The sequence below is a fragment of the Saccopteryx bilineata genome, chromosome 1, assembly GCF_036850765.1.
Source record: "Saccopteryx bilineata isolate mSacBil1 chromosome 1, mSacBil1_pri_phased_curated, whole genome shotgun sequence".
Taxonomy (NCBI): domain Eukaryota; kingdom Metazoa; phylum Chordata; class Mammalia; order Chiroptera; family Emballonuridae; genus Saccopteryx; species Saccopteryx bilineata.
This window is the reverse complement of record NC_089490.1, coordinates 288,700,067-288,718,647: the sequence shown is the minus strand read 5'-3', so window position 1 is coordinate 288,718,647 and position 18,581 is coordinate 288,700,067. Positions and strand designations below refer to the sequence as shown.

At 33.9% G+C, this 18,581-nt stretch overlaps 1 protein-coding gene and 1 non-coding gene across 4 annotated transcripts in view; both read left to right on the top strand.

Moving 5' to 3' along the window:
- The window catches only part of CDH12 (cadherin 12), a 978,939-nt gene that overhangs the window by 595,675 nt on the left and 364,683 nt on the right, over window positions 1-18,581 (top strand). For all 3 annotated transcript variants that reach the window (XM_066244110.1, XM_066244099.1, XM_066244105.1), the window contains exon 3: window positions 11,147-11,294. The gene's annotated coding sequence lies outside the window, so the exon portion shown is untranslated. The remainder of the gene's footprint in view (window positions 1-11,146; window positions 11,295-18,581) is intronic.
- Window positions 12,435-12,560, top strand: LOC136321200 (small nucleolar RNA SNORA28). The gene has a single exon (XR_010728482.1). It is a non-coding gene; the product is annotated as a small nucleolar RNA SNORA28 (small nucleolar RNA).

Sequence of the window (18,581 nt, the reverse complement as noted above, 5' to 3'; positions counted from 1 at the left end):
GAACAGGAAAATAGTCTTCCTATTAAATAAAAGCATTAGAAAGAAAACATAACGTTTGTATTATAATAATTCTGGAATAATTAGAATCATTCAAGTTATTTATAGAAGAGTTACTCTTGTTTTTATTAGAATTTTTATGTATTTAAATTATTGTTAAAACATCTTGCTTTAGAGTGAGTTTCATAATTATGTGATTTTTTTCTTAATTAAAGCCAGTAAAAGCAAAGTGTGGCAACTTACTACAATCCATTATTTTGCAACTAACTATGAGTAAGTTTTTCCTCTATCGTTGATATAATAAAGTGTATGCTTTAAATATAAATGAAGATATAAATTGTAAAATATCAGTTTCCTCAATAAATATTAATAATATATGATTCTCATATTTTCATATCTGTAGCCTTGAGTTTAAAATCAATAAAACAAAAACAACCTTAAAATGACAATTTTATTAAATAGAAATAAGTCATTTTTTAACTGGAGAAGTATACATACTTAGCAAGAGTATATAAATTAAAAACATTCAATTAAATGGTAAAGTTGGAGTGTCATTATGAAATATGAATTACTTAAAAAAGTACAGTACTTTAAAATAGCTAGTGTTTCCTCCTTTAGCAATCAAGAATCTTATTCTTGGTCTTTCAATAAGAAAAATATTACTTTGTGATAAAAGTAAATGGTCCTTGCTTTGTAGCCCCTTTGAGAGAGCTGCCTTGAATGAAGTAGTCTGGTGTGCTAAATTGTGATAGCTTTTCATATTCCCAAGTAGGGTGCAGGCATCTGGAAATCTAATTCCCTAAAGATTTTTTTCTGACTGGCAGAGAGAAAAAGATAACGACATGTGATTTCATTCATAAGTGGAATCTAATGAATAAAATGAACTAACAAGCAAAATAGAGACAGACTGTAGATGGAGAGCAGGGTGACAAATATTGATGGGGCGGGGGGCTGTGTGAAAGGGGAAAGATTGAGCATAAAAGAAAAAAAAGAGAGAAAAACTTCATGGACACAGATGAGTGTGGTGATTAACCAGGGGGAGATGGAATGGGAGGAGGTGGAGGGGAGTATAAGGGGGATAAATGGTGACAGATGGAGGTGAACAGATGACAGGTTGTAGAGTTGTGCACCTGATGCCTGACCAGTGGTGACACAGTGAATAGTGTGGTTCTGGGATGCTGAGGACCCAGGTTAAAAACCCCGAGGTCACAGGCTTGAGTGCGAGCTCTTCCGAATAGAACACAGGCTCACCAGCTTGAGCGTGGTGTCACCAGCTTGAATGTGGGATCATAGACATGATCCCATGGTCACTGGCTTAAGCCCATTATGAGAGACCATCAGTGAATAACTAAAGTGCTGCAACTATGAGTGCATGCTTCTCAGCTTTCTCCCTTCATGTTTATCTGTCTTTTTCTATATATAAAAAAAATAGCTCACCTGTGAAACTTCGTTATTGAATTCATGCCATAAATTCAATGAAAAGTGCCCTGGCCGGTTGGCTCAGTGGTAGAGTGTTGGTCCAGTGTGTGGAAGTCCCAGGTTTGATTCCAGGCCAGGGTCCACAAAAGAAGTGCCTATCTGCTTCTCTGCTCTTCCCCCTCTCTTTTTTCTCTATCTCTCTCTTCCCTTCTCACAGCTAAGATTTCACTAGAGCAAAGTTGGCCCCTGGCGCTGAGGATGGCTCCATGGCCTCCAACTCAGGCACTAGAATGGCACCAGTTGCAACAGGTCAATACTCCAGATGGGCAAAGCATCGCCTGCTAGTGGGTTTGCTGGGTAGATCCTGGTGGGGTGCATGTGGGAGCCTGTCTCTCTGTCTCCTTGCTTCTCACTTCAGAAAAATACAAAACAATACCAAAAACATTCAATTAAAAGTAAAAAAAAAAATTTTTTCCAGTGCTGCTTTTAAACTAAATAGTAAAATGATGGAGCAAGGTAAATATCTACCAGTTACATAAAACCAATATTTTCTTCAATAGGCACTGCACTGTATGCTCAGCAAATATTTGAGTGTCTATTTTGTGTCTAGTACTCACATTAAACACTATGAGAACTATCAAATAGTATAGGTCCTTTTACATGAATATATGTTGAAGTTTGGAGAGACTTCAGATTTAATACCAGGAATGAAAACATAGAGTATGGGAAATTATATTCTGAGAACAACTAAAGAAACCAGCTTTTGTCTTTGAAATAGTGGAAAATCAATTTATAGGTAAATCAAGGAGAATTTTTAAGTACAGCCAGAAATTTGCATTTTATTCAACAAGCAACTAGGGACTTATTGAAGGTTAGTAATAATGTCAATTATTAAGTTTTATAATAAGATATTCAGCTGTTTTTAACTGCTATTAATAGGACATGTTGGGAGATAGAAGTAGTAGCTTTTGGAATTGGGTTAAGATATAATTGGCTAGCATACTTCTTTGTGAGGCCTGCAATGAAATAATGTCAATGCTCTGTACTACTAGTGGGGACATAAACGCAGTGCAAATGCAGTCATCTAGTAAATTAGGCTAAATCCTTCGTAGGTCCATTAGCAGTAGTCACGTGAAGCTGAACAAAGCATGATAGGATATTTTACAAAACAAAATAAAGAAAAAGAGCTCTTATCTTTTACAAGGTTCACTAAAATATATACAGATGAAAAAACATAATATATATATATGATTTGCTTATACACAGATTGCCTATTTAATAATAGTTGCTATATATATTTACTGAGCTCTCTCATTTTATAACAGTAACCTTCTTGGTGCTTTCCTCTAGTAACTTATTTAATCTTATTTTTGCATATGCATGAACTCATATCATGCTATTTATCCTTCTTTTCAATATGAAGAAATTGAGGCAAATGTGTAAAGAGACCACTGGTTCAAAACTACTCTTTGCCACTGTCATTGCTGTTTTAATTCCAGGAGTTACCAAATTTTCTGTATTTTTATCACCGCTTTTTACCACTGCATTATTATTCCAAAAACTTAACTCCATGTATTTGATGTGTGTGAGGTACTAAAAGTATTATTTCAGACTGCTCACCTACACTTGGGATATATTCAAACCCTGTATTATTGTAGAGAGTTTAAATTATTTTTAATAAGAAAAAGAGAGCCAGCAAGGCAGATAGAAGTCACCTATTCTTCATCTTATGGCAGCAAATTATTGACTTTTGCAGAGAGTGAAAAGAGCAAGTTGACATGAGAGGAAACTGGGTATTACAGTCAGCGTGACTGAGGATACAGAGAAATGTGGTATTCAGAAGTTAATGGAGTCACCATGAAACCCAAAGAAAAAGTTCAATTTAGTAAATAAGCAAATAGGCACAGGAGAGAGATTCTTTTTTGAGCCACTGTATAACAATACCAATGCTATGATGCTGTATAAAGTTATTTCATCTTGAGGCTTGTCAAATGCAGTTAGAGACTGAGAAAGCCCAATTATTTTTCTTTAAAGTAGTCACCTGCTGTGGCAGAGATGCTGACGATTAGCTGTGGTAAGATTTCAATACTCATTAAGGAGAAGTTCTAAACAAATGGACAAAGATATGAGTGTGTTAAGAAATAATTATACATTCCTCAGTGGTCATTGTTTGAAATGAAATAGCACTTTATTCCCTAGCATAAAATTTAACTGAAATGTTATAGGTACTAAGACATTAAGTTTAAAGTTGCTTTAGCCTGACCTGTGGTGGCGCAGTGGATAAAGTGTCAACCTGGAAATGCTGAGGTCGCCGGTTCGAAACCCTGGGCTTGCCTGGTCAAGGCACATATGGGAGTTGATGCTTCCAGCTCCTCCCCCCTTCTCTCTCTCTGTCTCTCTCTCCTCTCTCTCCCTCTCTGTCTCTCTCTCCTCTCTAAAAATGAATAAAATTAAAAAAAAAATAAAATAAAGTTGCTTTAAACTTTGATTGAATAGGGAATGCTGTATATGATTTAAGAAACCATTAGAAATATTATGTAGGTGAATTTATTTCATCTTCAATATGGTTTCTTTAGAAAATTGGCTATACAGGTAAAGATATGCAACTGTTATCTTATTATGAATATAACATGGTGGCACTTGCAGTTTAATAACAGTAATGTCTTATCAAAGAGAAATGAGGAAGATGTGTGTTTTGCATCTCTATTGAGATATAATATATACAATAACTTGCGCATATTTAAAGTACAGATTAGAAGAGTTTTGACAGACAAGTACATCTTTAAAATCACCACCATAATCAAGATAATCATCCTCCCAAAAGGTTTCTTGTGCCCCTTTGCTGTCTCATTCCACCACCATCCCACCGCAACACATTTTCTGCCTTCTGTCACCATGTCTTGTTTCCATATTAATTATATACTTGTTACTTGTTTTTCTGTGGTTTTTTTCAGTTAGAATTGTAAATTTGTGCTTCAATTTTTGAGTGTACTAGTAGTCAGTTCCCTTTAAATGCTTTCATTGAATGAATGTACCATGGTTATCCATTCACAAGTCAATTGTTTGTGTACATGTGTTTGAATGAACATATACTTTCTCTTCTTTAGGGCAAATATCTTGGAGGGAGATAGCTGCATCACACAATAGTATGTTTATTTTTTAAAAGAAACTAACAAAGTGTTTCCAAAGTGTTTGCACCATTTCATATTTTACAAGCAGTGTAGGAAAGTATAGATATTCTACATCATTGCCAATACTTGGAATTGTTAGGGATTTTTGTTTTAATTTTGACAATGTTAATAGATATGTGTTGTTAGAAAAGTCTTTAAACAATCATGTATAGTTATATAGTTTTAAATTAATAGGTCCATCTATATTAAGATTTTTTTATCCTAAGAATTTTTAGTGAACAGAAAATTAATTTGAAACTGTTTATTGTATTACTGCTTTGAGATCTTTCTACATTTCATAATGTTACACATATTCTTTCTTCACCCCTTTCTGACTCTCTATTTTTTTTAAAGATTTTATTTACTGATTTTACAAGGGGCAAGGTGGGAAACAAGTAGTTGCTTGGCCTGACCTGTGGTGGCACAGTGGGATAAAGCGTCTACCTGGAACACTGAGGTCACTGGTTCGAAACCTTGGGCTTGCCTGGTCAAGGCACATATGGAAGTTGATGCTTCCTGCTCCTCCCTCTTCTCTCTCTCTCTCTCTCTCTCTCACTCCTCTTTCTCTAAAAATCAATAAATAAAATATTTTTTAAAAAAGAAGTAGTTGCTTCACTCTAGTTGTTTATTGGTTGCTTGTTTTATGTGCTTTGACCAGGCAAGCCCAGAGTTTTGAACTAATGACCTCAGCATTCCAAGTCAGTGCTCTATCCACTGCACCACCACAGGCCAGGCCCATTCTGAGTGTTAAAAGGGTAAAACTATCTCCTCAATAAAGAAATGAACATGCTCCTCTCTTTTTCTTTGTACTAATCAACACTTTATTAAGTAGCATTTTCTGTATGTTTGTTTAACAACATATTTTAATCATGGCTAAAATTGAGTGTAGTTAGATTTATATATATAATTCTAGTCATTATTAAATTTCAGTAACTTTAAGTTAATTTGTTATGTTTAATTTAGTATTACTTATATTTTTATATTATTTATTTCATTTTGCTTTCACTTACTAATCATAACTAAAGATACAAAATAGAATAAATCTGAGCTAAGAAGAAAGGGGTAAAATGCTAACCAATTATGTCTCTTGAAAGCCAGTTCTTTTAATTATGCACTCTGATTTTTTTGTTGTTATTTTAAAACAACTGCCTAATAAAATGAAATTGTGGCTTTAAAAAATACCAACTATATAAAAATTATATGTTCATTTTTCAATTATGCTCCCTAGTTTAAGTTAATTTTCAGTCTTGTTAAGTAAATCACTGTAGATATAATAAAACAGTTATGTTCTTTTAAAGAAATGTACTTACTTGAAAAAGTTAAACCAGATTCTTGACCTTAGTGATTTTTTTAAAAATCTGTTCTGTGTCGAGTTTTAAAATAATGATTCTTAAATTGCTTGAACTATAAAAAGAAAATATTTTTATTATGTCGTTTATAGAACAAAACAATGCTGTTAATGGAATTACAGGGTATGAGAAGGGAGAAAAAGCAAAATTGAATACAAACTTAAGTGCCCGATATTTTCTGAATTTAGCAGAGAATATATCACAGATTATCAGTCAAATAGATAACAATTTTATAGTTGACTGAAATCTTAGAGATAATATCATCTAATTCTTCATATTTTTGATGAAATTAGCTAGAAGTTTTTTAAAAGGTTTAAAATTATAAACATAATTAGTGCCAGAATTTAGACTATACTCCAAGCTTTCTAATATCCAGTCTTGCATTCTTTATTACCAGAAGTTTGTAGTATTTCAAATTCATAAGTATATATGAGTAAGCTGGCCTCAAAAATGGAAAAGTTTATCTTAAAGGCTGATAAATCAAGCCATTCCACCTCCATGACTTACATATTGGCAGAACAATGTACAGTATATGAGAATCTATTAGCATTTAGCTGCTGAAAGATCAACTTATTACTTTAATAAGCTGCTAGTTTATTAATTTTAATTATTTATATTTATTTATTTATATTTATTTAATTGTGAGATAGAGAGGGACAGACAGACAGGAAGGGAAAGAAATGAGAGTATCAACTCACAACTGCGGCACCTTACTTGTTCATCGATTGCTTTCTCATATATACTTTGATGGGATGGCGATGGGGGGATCCAGCCAAGCTAATGACCCCTTGCTCAAGCCAGTGACCTTGGGTACAAGCCAGCAACCTTGGGCTTCTATCCAGTGACCTTTGGGCTCTAGCCAGTGACCATGGGATCATGTCTATGATCCTACGCTCAAGCTGGCAACCTCACACTCAAGCTTATGAGCCTTAGCTCAAGTCAAATGAGCCTGTGCTCAAGCCAACAACCTTGGGGTTTTGAAGCTGAATCCTCAGTGTTCCAGGCTGATGCTCTATCCACTGTGCCACCTCCTAGTCAGTCAGCTAGTTTATTTTTTATAATATATCTGAAACTACTAAGACTAATGTGGGATTTTTGCTCCTCTGATGATTAAATCACCACAAAAATATATGGAGAGGTGCTATATAAATATGCACTTCATAAAGAAGCGGGATGAAATTCATATAACAATTATAAAAACCACCATCTAAACTATTGTCTTAATATAATAGTCAAGATCCAGAAACGACTATAAGTAACCTGAAGAAATTCCTGCAGATATAAATCAAATTCTTCCCACTAGCTCAGTAATTTTTTTCTTTATTACATCATAATTACAATCCTCGCTTTTCAGAATAAGTGTAAATAAATGAAGAAAGAGTGGTTTCCATGTAGATATCCATTTATATTGATCACACCATGACTGAGACTGACATATTTTGTCAGACACGATAGGGAGCAATAAGCCTTGTTTGGAAATGAGGACATCAGGTTATCCACTAAGTATCAGAGACCAAAGGACAATCACTTGTTTTTTTTTTTTCCCCGATTTCCCTTCATTAAAATATGAGAAAAATACTTATCGTAACTTCTTTCACAAGATTCCTGTAATAATCAAATGAGATAATGGGTGGGAAATTTCTTGGCAAAGTACAAGTGTTGACTTAATTAAAGTTATCATTTTTTGAGATAGAATTTTGATTAGAAGCCTTGGAAAAACGTGGTCACAGCATTTCTCTGTAAGAAAAAGAATGTGTCTGAGAATTTCAACAGACCTCATGAAATGGTAGGTTTAAGTAACTTCTTGATAAAGCTTGAACAAATTAGTAATAAATTTTTCAGCTACATATTTTTTTTTTACCTTTGCTATGATATTACTTCTTTTGTAGAACTGAAATATGAGAACATGTTATAATTTTCACCCAATATATTTATAGAAGGTGTTCTAGAGTTAACCATATTCTAGAGTAATTTTTGTGTTTATAACACAAACAAGTTATCATTTTTGAGGTTAATGGAGAATAAATTGCAAGAGAGATAAAAAAAATTGAATTTTACCAGTTTTTGCTAATGAAGTTACATTTTTTGGAAATCCTAGATTGAGTTTATTTTTTAAGCTAAAGTTAATTTTTGTTGAATTTTATTTTCTGCTTAAATATATATAACAATCATGGCAAAACTGTTACAATATAATATCTTATCATTCACAAAACAAAGATTTTAAGAATGTAAAAATGTGTCTTGCAAGTAATAAAAATAAGATAATTTTTCTATTCTTTTGCAAGTAATTATATTTGTTGGTTTTAATGTTCGAAATTTCTAAGCATCAAAATTTTACGGTTTAAGTTACCTGAACTTTATTTCTGGATTTGCTCTGTACTGGCCACAGCACAGGAAACTTTACTTAACTTTTCAGAGCCTTAGCTTAATGAGTAAAAATTATAAAAAGATAGTAATGCCTGCTTAGTATAATTGTTTTAAGCAATGGTCCCCAACCCCCGGGCCGTGGACCTGTACTGGTCCATGGACCATTTGGTACCGGTCCTCAGAGAAAGAATAAATAACTTACATTATTTCCGTTTTATTTATATTTAAGTCTGAATGATGTTTTATTTTTAAAAAAATGACCAGATTCCCTCTGTTACATCCCTCTAAGACTCACTCTTGACGCTTGTCTCGGTCACATGATACATTTATCCGTCCCACCCTAAAGGCCAGTCCGTGAAAATATTTTCTGACATTAAACCAGTCCGTGGCCTAAAAAAGGTTGGGGACCACTGGTTTTAAGGACTTTATAGACAATAGCCATAGCAGAAATGCATGCAAAGCATTTGGCACATAGCAAGTATTTGATATATATTACCTATAATTATCACTACTTTATTCTCTCTACCTCCCACAGAATAGTATTAATTTGCTTTGTTACTCATGAATATACTGCCACATAAAATAAATTATTTGTTTAACATAGAAAAAAACAAACTACCCCAAAGTCACACATGTTTTCTGTAGAAAGTGTTTACAGTAAAAGATCTTCGGATCCTTTGAGAATAAGACTGGTTATTTGAAAATGACATCATTGTATCTTGATTCAGTCAAGGTTCTCCAGGTTGGACTGTCAGCAATGGTTAGAGTTAGCTTAATTTATGGTGCGTTTGTTTTAGTTAATGATAACTGCTAGTGGATGAGCCTCAAGTAAATAAGCACCGTCTTAAGCATTTAAAAGGCTTTAAAAAGAGGTCACTATTAAGATCTTCAGAATGAGGCTTAACCCAAGACAAGATCAGAGTATTTTAACTGCCTGACAACTAAACATCGGAAACATGGACTCCATCAGATTTGCGCTCTCAAGCACGGTGTTAACAACTAGTCAGGATCATTGCAGAAGGTATTAGCATTTACAATTCCTGTACTACTTATTTACAATTAATTTATGTGCATCAAATTCAATTTAAGAAGACCTTTTTCTGCTACAATACTCTAATGCCAGTTTATAACTGGATAATGAGTTTCCTGCTTAACCGCAGAAATTCTTCTCCCTCTCTCGAGGTGCATTGACCAGTATCTTCACCTCCACCTTTCCCCTCCGCCAGTGGAGGGAGCAAGAGACTTCCTCGTCATGGGACACAGTTCAGCCCGCCCGGGGCTCGTCACAGGTTCATCTCTGTTTCAAGTTCAAGTGCCTGCTCTATCACAGCAAATCCATCACACTGAGCTTTTATTGTGCCCAAGAAGTTTTATGAAGGATGATATTTTAATGAAATATATTTTTAGAACGTTTACTTGGGAGTACATGTGACAAACAAATTCACCATTATGTTTTGTGTATCCCTTTACTACAATTTGGGTTTATTCTAAAGTGTATTTAAATAATAAAATATTACAAGGCAAACATAACCCCCCCTTTCTCAGACACACACACACATACACACACACACACACACACACACACACACACACACACACACGGCAATGCCATATGTCCTAACTGAGACCTACTTGGGAAACAGAAACGCTGAACACACCACACTGGGGTCATTGTGATGGGGCAGTTGTCAGTTTTCTGTCTGGCGATGAAATTTTTCTCACCCTCAGACATGCAAAATATTTTTATCATCTGTTCTTTTTACATTATTTGAATAATTTTCTTCGATAGAAGTAAAAAATTAACCCTTTGGGGCTTTGGCATTTAGTTAAGTGACCTTTTCGAAAGAATGAGATTTCTTTAGGGAAGTAACTTTTGATGTAAGATGTTGAAGAGCTGCTCGGGTGTTCAGAGAATGGCTAACAGCAGGTTGTCAATGGCACATGATTACATTTAAATGTTTGACATTTTAATTATCTCATATCCATACCTTTTTTGATATTAAACAATAAGCATATTAACAAATAATAGATGTTTCAGTTAGGTGTAATGTTGTAATTCCCTATGTCACTAAAGTTAATAGTATAATACAAACATTTTTGCAAGTGTGATGCTAATTTAAAATGCTATTTGCAAAACTACGGAATTCTTTATGTCTTGGTTGGAGTCCTCGGTGTTTAAGAAACTGTCAACCATGCTAATTTAGTACAAATACTACTTTTAAAAAAAATCAGAGACTTGCACTACGAAGGGTTGAGATAAACTCTTAAATGAATTTTACTTAGACAAAGGTTGAAGAATGTATCAGGCTTGGGGCAAAGACAAGCACAGCTATCTCTTTTATCGCCTTGCTTCAAACATTTTTCATCTTTTGACTTGTCTTGCAAATCAGCTCTTTCAGTCAGTCTATTACTTGTTTTACTGTACCTGATATCTAACACGAATGCACCTTGCGAAGCAGCAGGAAGGAGAAAGCACATTTAAGTCCTCCCATGGCTTATCACTGTGGTTAATCTCCTTGCAAATTATAGTCATAGTTTTGTACATCTATCAGGCTGAAAGAGACAAGATGCCCAAGTAGCCTTGGTGCCTTTTCCGACTCCCGGGAGACCCACCGACCCTCTGTGTGTGTTGCTCGCGCACAGGGAGTGTTCCCTGCTAATCAGGTCAATGATCATCGCCCAGCTCCGGGAACCGTGAGGAGCCGATCACAGCAGTTAGGGAGCCACCAAATGCAGCTCGCTCACGGAGGATCTTCCGTTCAGGAACATCGCTTAGTCCTCATTTACTCACTAGCACCTTTAAGGATTTCAGCTTTTTTTTTTTTTTTTTTTTTAATCCCTTAGACAGTGAGGGGCTCAACATAAACAAGAGAAAGAAGCACAGCATGCAGCTCCTTGGACGCTATTGAATGAACACTTGGGATCTCCCCACCCCATCCACGGTTGATTTGACTGGTTTCTCACCTCGTTCCCAGAGAATATTTCAATTAAGGTAAGTGCTGTTTGATCTGGGCGACTGCATCGCACTGGATTTCTGCATTGAAAGTTCTGTCTGACTAAACTGACGGTCTGCACTGCAGCAAGTGACTGTGTCAGGAAAAAGCTTAGTTTACGAGCAAAGGTCCTAGAATGAAATGGGGTTTGGATAGTAGCATTTCAGACAATTTCTTTTGAAATAATAGCATCCTGCCTTACATCAAGAGAAAATAAAAGAAGATATGAAGAAAAGAGTTAATTTCTCGTGTAACCTTTTTAACAGTCTAGGGAATGGGGCAGTGCTCAGATAACTTGATTTTGCTTGAAGAATTTTGTTTATGTCATAGGGTGCAATCTTTGATTCTAAAAGCTTTGAAGTTAATTTAGATGGAAAGAAAATTTTAAAATGAGAGTTAAGTATTGTGCAGCTTTCTACTTGAACGGTGTTCCTGAGCTCCCTCTGCGTTAAAGATTTGGGATTAAACCCTTGAACATTTTAATAGTGTCCATTTAGAAATTAAAATAATAAGGTTTTTGATATAGCTATTCAAAAATAAAATTAAAACAATTGTTATATTATTGTTATAATTTATACTTTTTGCACAAGGGAGATGGATTTGTTTTATGTGATAGATTAAAAGTAGATAAAAAGTAAAGTTAACTTTTTTTTGAAAAATTCTTCAATAAGAGATCACGTTTATATGTTTATTGAAATCATGGCTTTTATGTTTGAGATTGCATTTTGTTATCCAACGAGAGTGAAATGCTTACATTTTACATAGTTTAGGGCAATTATCTAGGTAATCTAAGTAAACTAGTCCACGTTATTTTTTCTAAACCCACTTACCTTATAAGTTTCTTTAAAATATCAATAAAGGATAGAAGCAACTTTTTTCCAAAGTTGGATTGAATTATCTAAACTTTTTCTTTTCTACTTTACTTTGCACATATAAATATAGTCTGATGGTTTTATTCCACCTTTTGATCAATTTCTATACAATCAAGAATTATAAAATAATTCTATCACTATCATTTTAAATGACTGATTGACTGGTTAGCACCCTAAGCATGTGAGTGAATAATAGCAACCACTTATCTTATGTAGTGCTTGTACTTCAAAATGCTTTTCAAATAATGAAGCTAACATCATTGGAAATATAAACATACTGTGGTAGGTGATCAAAACTGTCTGGCATAATCTAAGCTTGCTACAGTAACAAAGTCTAACTTATTCCCCTGTTCTCTCCCTTATGAGATAAACCATTATATAGACTTATAGTAAAAAAAATAAAGAAAATAAAACCTAAATATATATTGTTATAAAATATATACTAACACATATTGAATTACAATAACTAATCAGTTATGCTAAAGCAATATGTAAATACTAGCTGCTTTTGTGTCAAGATGCAATATGGTATCTTTACTGTGCATTGTAGAATGAGCACTCATATTTCATGAAATGTTGATTCCACCTTCCTCCTGTGGGTATCCTTAGATGGGACATTTTATTAAGATGTTAGAACTCAGTTTATATTAATTGGCTACTTTTCTAAAATCCTCTGGAGTGCTTTTGAGGCTGATGTTTATATTATTCCTTACCCCATAGGAATAAACTATTGTTAGAACACCCAGGGGGCTGGACTTGTGCTTGTTCATTGCCTGTGTGTTTTTATCTAAAGCCTGAAGACATATATCTATCTATGTTGCACTGAGACTTTCTTTTATCTCTAGGGGAAATTGGTTTCTCAAGTGATTCAATGATACCTGAGAGAAGAGTTTATTGACTACAGTTACTGAGTCTTTGGAGTTTTCATTTTTAAAGCAAATTTGCTAAACAGAAAGAGGCAATATTAACCAAATAGGACCACATTTGTTAGTAACAAACTGGTACATTATAGAAAGCGTATCTGTAATTTGGACTATTCCTTGTACCAAGTTCAAAATTGACGGTGGTATTCTACCTGATGAATTTTTATTTAATATGCTTTCTTGATGTATTGACCATTGAAGGTATGTGGTAGATAGTGAAATACTATATTTATGTTTGAAAATAAAGATAACTGTAGTTCTTATTCAAAAAGATATATCTAAAGTTTTTAAAAGGGTTTATTACTGAAATTGTCTTAATTTGCATTATACAAATTGAAAAGGAAATCTTGTGTACAATTGAAAGTTAAGACCTATTTCTATTCAGTAGAAACTGCTTCCTCAAACAGACTTTTTCCCCCCACGTATATTATCACCAGGTGCCACCTTACCTCTGGGTTCTATATTAAACCCCATTTTTCATTCATTTGACAGTAATTTATTTCTTCCATGAGATCAGAAAAACCATCTTATAGGATAACCTCTCTTAGAGTAGGCAGTTTCAAAATTTAAACCAAATAAATCTGTTAAAACTTTATGAAAGTTACCCTAAGACTTATAACCTGTTCTCAGAATGTGGTATTTTCAACAAAAGTCACTGGGGAGAGGCAGTGTCAGATATGCCTCATAAATGCCAGACAGCTAGGGTCTAAAGTTTATATGTATGATTGTATCATTATCAAGTCAAAGTGTTAACATGGAAGTTATTTACCCCAATTTTCCAGATGAGATGATGCCGACTGTAAGAGGATGTGTAACTGGGCTAAGGGCGTACCAGAAGTATTGGATCTATGACTCAGGCTCAGATCAGACTGTGGTTAAAGTTTATAATCTTTCTGCTGTACTTCTTTATTGCCTTGTATATGGTGACTTTTTTCAGTATCTGATGTGATACTCATGAATATTTAAAGATGACTATTAAGATAGTATGATTTAATTATATTATCCTCAGAATAGTTTAACTCTTAGCTAACTAAAATAAAAAAGTGACTTTGTAAATTTCCTAGCCACCAGTATTTGAAACAAGCATGCAAGTTGTTCCTTTAGGTTCTGAAAGAGGTTAGTACTCAAATCTTTTCATGAAGCTAATTTTGATTAGTACTGACAGAAAAAGCACTCTACTGTATGGCTAATCAGCACTACAATTTAGTATCTGCAGTGTGTACATCTTTCCAAGGGGTGTTTGCATACTCTCAGGATAAAATCAAATAAAAATAGATACAAATATGATGTGATTATTGTATTGAAATGAAATTAAAATAAATTGAAGGAGAATTCATATTCATAGCATTTACAATATTAGAAAAGATAAAGTAACAGTTGGAATTGAATATTGAAAAGTGAACTAAAAAACATTTCAATGTACAGGAGTCTATTTGCTCTACTCACTTATATAAAACATCCCATTTTTATAGATTTGCTATAGCTTGTTATGTTGATATTGTAAAAACAATATGCCAAATATTGCAAGTAATAGATCCAGTTATGATTAGAAAAATAATCAAGAAACAAAATGCATATGTATAATAGCCAACCACCAGCCAGTTTACTTCCTATTCTCTAGGTTTTATAAGCTATTGGCTTGTTCTAGTTTTTTATAAAAATAATAGAAAAGCAAAGTATATATAATCTTTTTTTTACTATTCCAAAGAAATAAACATGATATAAAAATAGGAGCTTGTTGACATATGATAGAGGATCTCATAGTACATAGGTCTCCCCACCCAGAAAATGTAACCGTATGTCTAGGCTTAAGTGGCCACAGTAGATATGACCAAAAATGAATGTGCCCAAATTTAAGACAGCCATCTCTAGAGTGGCCAGAGGTTACCATGTGGCTTTGCAAAAGAACCTGCCAATAACAGATGCTCTGTATTAGATAACAAATATTAAATTTGATGAACTTACATGTAAACAAATGTGGGTAACTAGCAGTTAATGGACAGGTGCCAAAATTGAGAAACAGAGAGATGGCAGTTTGCAGAAATCATGAATAAATTGAAGTCATGAGGTTGGTAGGAAGGAAAGAAAAGAGGCTAATCCCCTTAGGTCCATTAGAAGAGACAGATTTTTTTATTCACAGTCATGGCTAAGCATGAGGAGGGGGTTCCCCTTGAGGAGGCAATGAGTCTGTGTTATTTTGGATGATATTCCCAACATGCTATGCAGCGGTGAGAGTTTTTCTGGTTTTCCACATTTTTCTCTGTTGTTCTAGTTAATGAACTAATTGTATCATTAATCAATTCAATTCACATCTGTGTTTCTTACAAACCAAAAGATTATAATTGCCCCAACCTCATATATATTTGTAATCTCAGGTGGCATAAAAATATACAGTGACTACAAGTTCAGATTTTGGGTTCAGCTACATGGGTTCAAATCCCATTGAGGGAACTTGCGTTGGGCAGATCAGTTAAGGTGTCTAAACTTTGTTTTTATGATCATTAAAATGGAGTTAATGATAGTACCAATCCCATAGTAGTGTCATAAGAAATGAAAGATGCAATTAATAAAACATACAGTTGTTCAGGTGCTCAGAAAATGATAGTCATTATAAACAAGAAATATTATTATTATTTCCTCACTCTATATGTCAAGTATAGAAAATTAGAGCATTCTTTCTCCCTAAAATCAGTGCACTCTCGAACCTTCTCAGAAGCTCCTATAATGACTTCCTGACATTGAGTTTATATCAGTACATTTAAACTTTAGAAATATATATGTATATGTGATTTATACAGATGAGTGGATGTTTCTTGAAAGAAAGTGATTCTGGAGACAGTTTAGGGAAACTTTCTATTTTTTGTCAATAGCTGTGTATAAGCTACAATACCAGAGTTTAATAGTTGGGCCAGAAGGAATGTAGTGACTACAAAAATGAAAATATTTCTTATTTTTTCTTTTACAGAAAGTTTGTTGACTCCTTGTTTAGAAGAAAATCTAATTCATGTAGCATGATTTTTTAATTAACAAAAAAATAAATCTTTGATGGAATATTTTAAAAATATATTATCTATATACGTATTTCCAGATAGACTCAGGGTATCATTTTCTCTTATCTATTTATTCATCCATATTTTACTATAGTATTTAAATTCTCTAATTATAAATATTAAAATGTTTATCACCATAAATATATATATGTGCATTAATATATATAATTATATATATTTACCATGTATATGTACTTATAAGTTTATCTAAATGTATTCCTAATTTTGTATTTAAATACAAGAAATAAGCACACTGGAAATGTATTTTCTACAAAGAAATTCATTGTTTTCTTCCTCCAAGTCCACATTCTTATATTTTAATATGTGTAGGAATCAATGCCTATTTGTCTTAAAGCAGTAGTAGTCAACCTGGTCCCTACCGTCCATTGGTGGGCGTTCCAGCTTTCATGGTGGGCGGTAGCGGAGCAACCAAAGTATAAATAAAAAAATAGATTTAACTATAGTAAGTTGTTTTATAAAGATTTATTCTGCCAAACTAAGCAAAAATCCGACATAAAGTACTTGGTAAGTAATTATTATTATATGCTTTAACTTGCTATAACTCTGCTTTATAAATTTTATAAAGTAAAGTTACTTCCCTACTTTATAAATCACCATTACTGTGAAACTCGTGGGCGGTTAGAAAATTTTACTACTAACAGAGATACAAAAGTGGGCGGTAGGTATAAAAAGGTTGACTACCCCTGTCTTAAGGGATCTCATCCCTGGAGTACTGATTTAGTAGTCCTGAGAAATTACTCAGGAGTGACAGTTTTGAGACATATGCAGCTTTTTTAAATGAAATCAAAATAGACAAGTATGTAGCCAGATCACCAGGATTTAAATAATTTTCAGGTACTTGTAGTACATAGATAAGACTGAGGATTGGTGTTGTTGGTCAGCAACTCCAAATGGGAATCATCATGCAAATTATCTGTTGTTCTTGTTCAGGGGTTCTGGAGTGGGGCCTGAGATTGTGCATTTCTAACAGCCTCCGAGGGAGGCTTGACCTTGCTGGTCAAGGAGAGATGCTATGCTCATTCTGTCCATCCCCACCCTATGGAAGACAGATGTGGCTGAATTATTCAAGGATGTACCATAGTGTGAGACTTACAGCCCAGCTCACCTTGATAAAACTTCTCAAGAAGCTCTCCCCATTGCAGAGCAGTGATAGGAATTTCTGAGCCAGGTCAAAATTCAGAATCTTGTTTTGTTTTTAATCTATTATTGATTCCCACTTACCCACTCTAGAATAGAATAGTTGAATGTTTTAGAAAACAATGCATTTAGGTGATCATTGCCAACGTATTTAATTCTTTGAAGTTAAGTGGGAGCAGGGTGGGAGTTGTTTTCCCAGCTCCACTTCCCAATGTGTAAAATTTTTGGCTTTGGCAACACCCAGGATAACTCCTTACCAAAGTTTAAGACTTATCAGGAAATGGACTGCTCAGACAACATTTCAGTTCTTTTCATCCTAGCGATGCAATCCCAAGGCTTTCTTATTTGTCAGTTTAAGTTTCTTCTTCTCTCCTAAAACTAAATGACAAGGATATTGATTTCAACTTTCTTCTGTAATTTAACCTTTTCTCGCTTAGTATTTCCTACTTCCACATGTCATTGTTATTGATAAAATCTACAAAATACTGAGGAAAATATCATATTTATTAATATAGACACATATTTTGGATTATTTATATTATCATTTTTAATATTACAAACTTGCCCATAAAAGTCCCTGTTACTCTTTCATATTTTTTCTACAATGTGTAACATCACATTAACCATATACTTTTAGATTTATTTGATTATTATGCATCTCCCTGCATCTCATTGGAGAGTAGAATGTATAGTCCGTAAAAGTAAGGTGTTTTTTTTTTCTTTTATTCATAGCTGCAACACAGTATTTAAAATAGTGTCTGGTAAAGAACAGAGTTTTAGAAAATATCCTTTGAACAAAATGGACATTTTAAACCAATCATTTAATTACAAGGTCTATGTCTTAGGGTTTGATGCAAGTACCTAAATAATAATAGTTTTACATTTTTCTTAAGGTTGTGTAAGATTCAAGCACTTTTCTTAAAAGACATACATTCATCCAATTAATTTACTGAGTCCCTAGATGTTAGGGAGACATTTTGACCAGCCCTCCTTCCTATGTGCAGTGTACTCTGCCTGTGGTTGATGGGGCAGACAAGAAAAAGAGCAGTTACAATACATTCTGGTATGTTATTATGGAAGAAATATAGATGGTGTTATTAGTACACCAAGAGTAGCTCCTAACTCAACTCAGGGATCATGAGACACTTCCAAGAATTTTTCTCAGCTGTGAATTAAAGGATGGCTTGAATTTAGACAGACATTACAGGTTGGATCATAGGCTCCTAATAGAAGTCATAATGTGTGTGCAAAGGCACTTGTATATGATAAGAGAGTTTCTGATA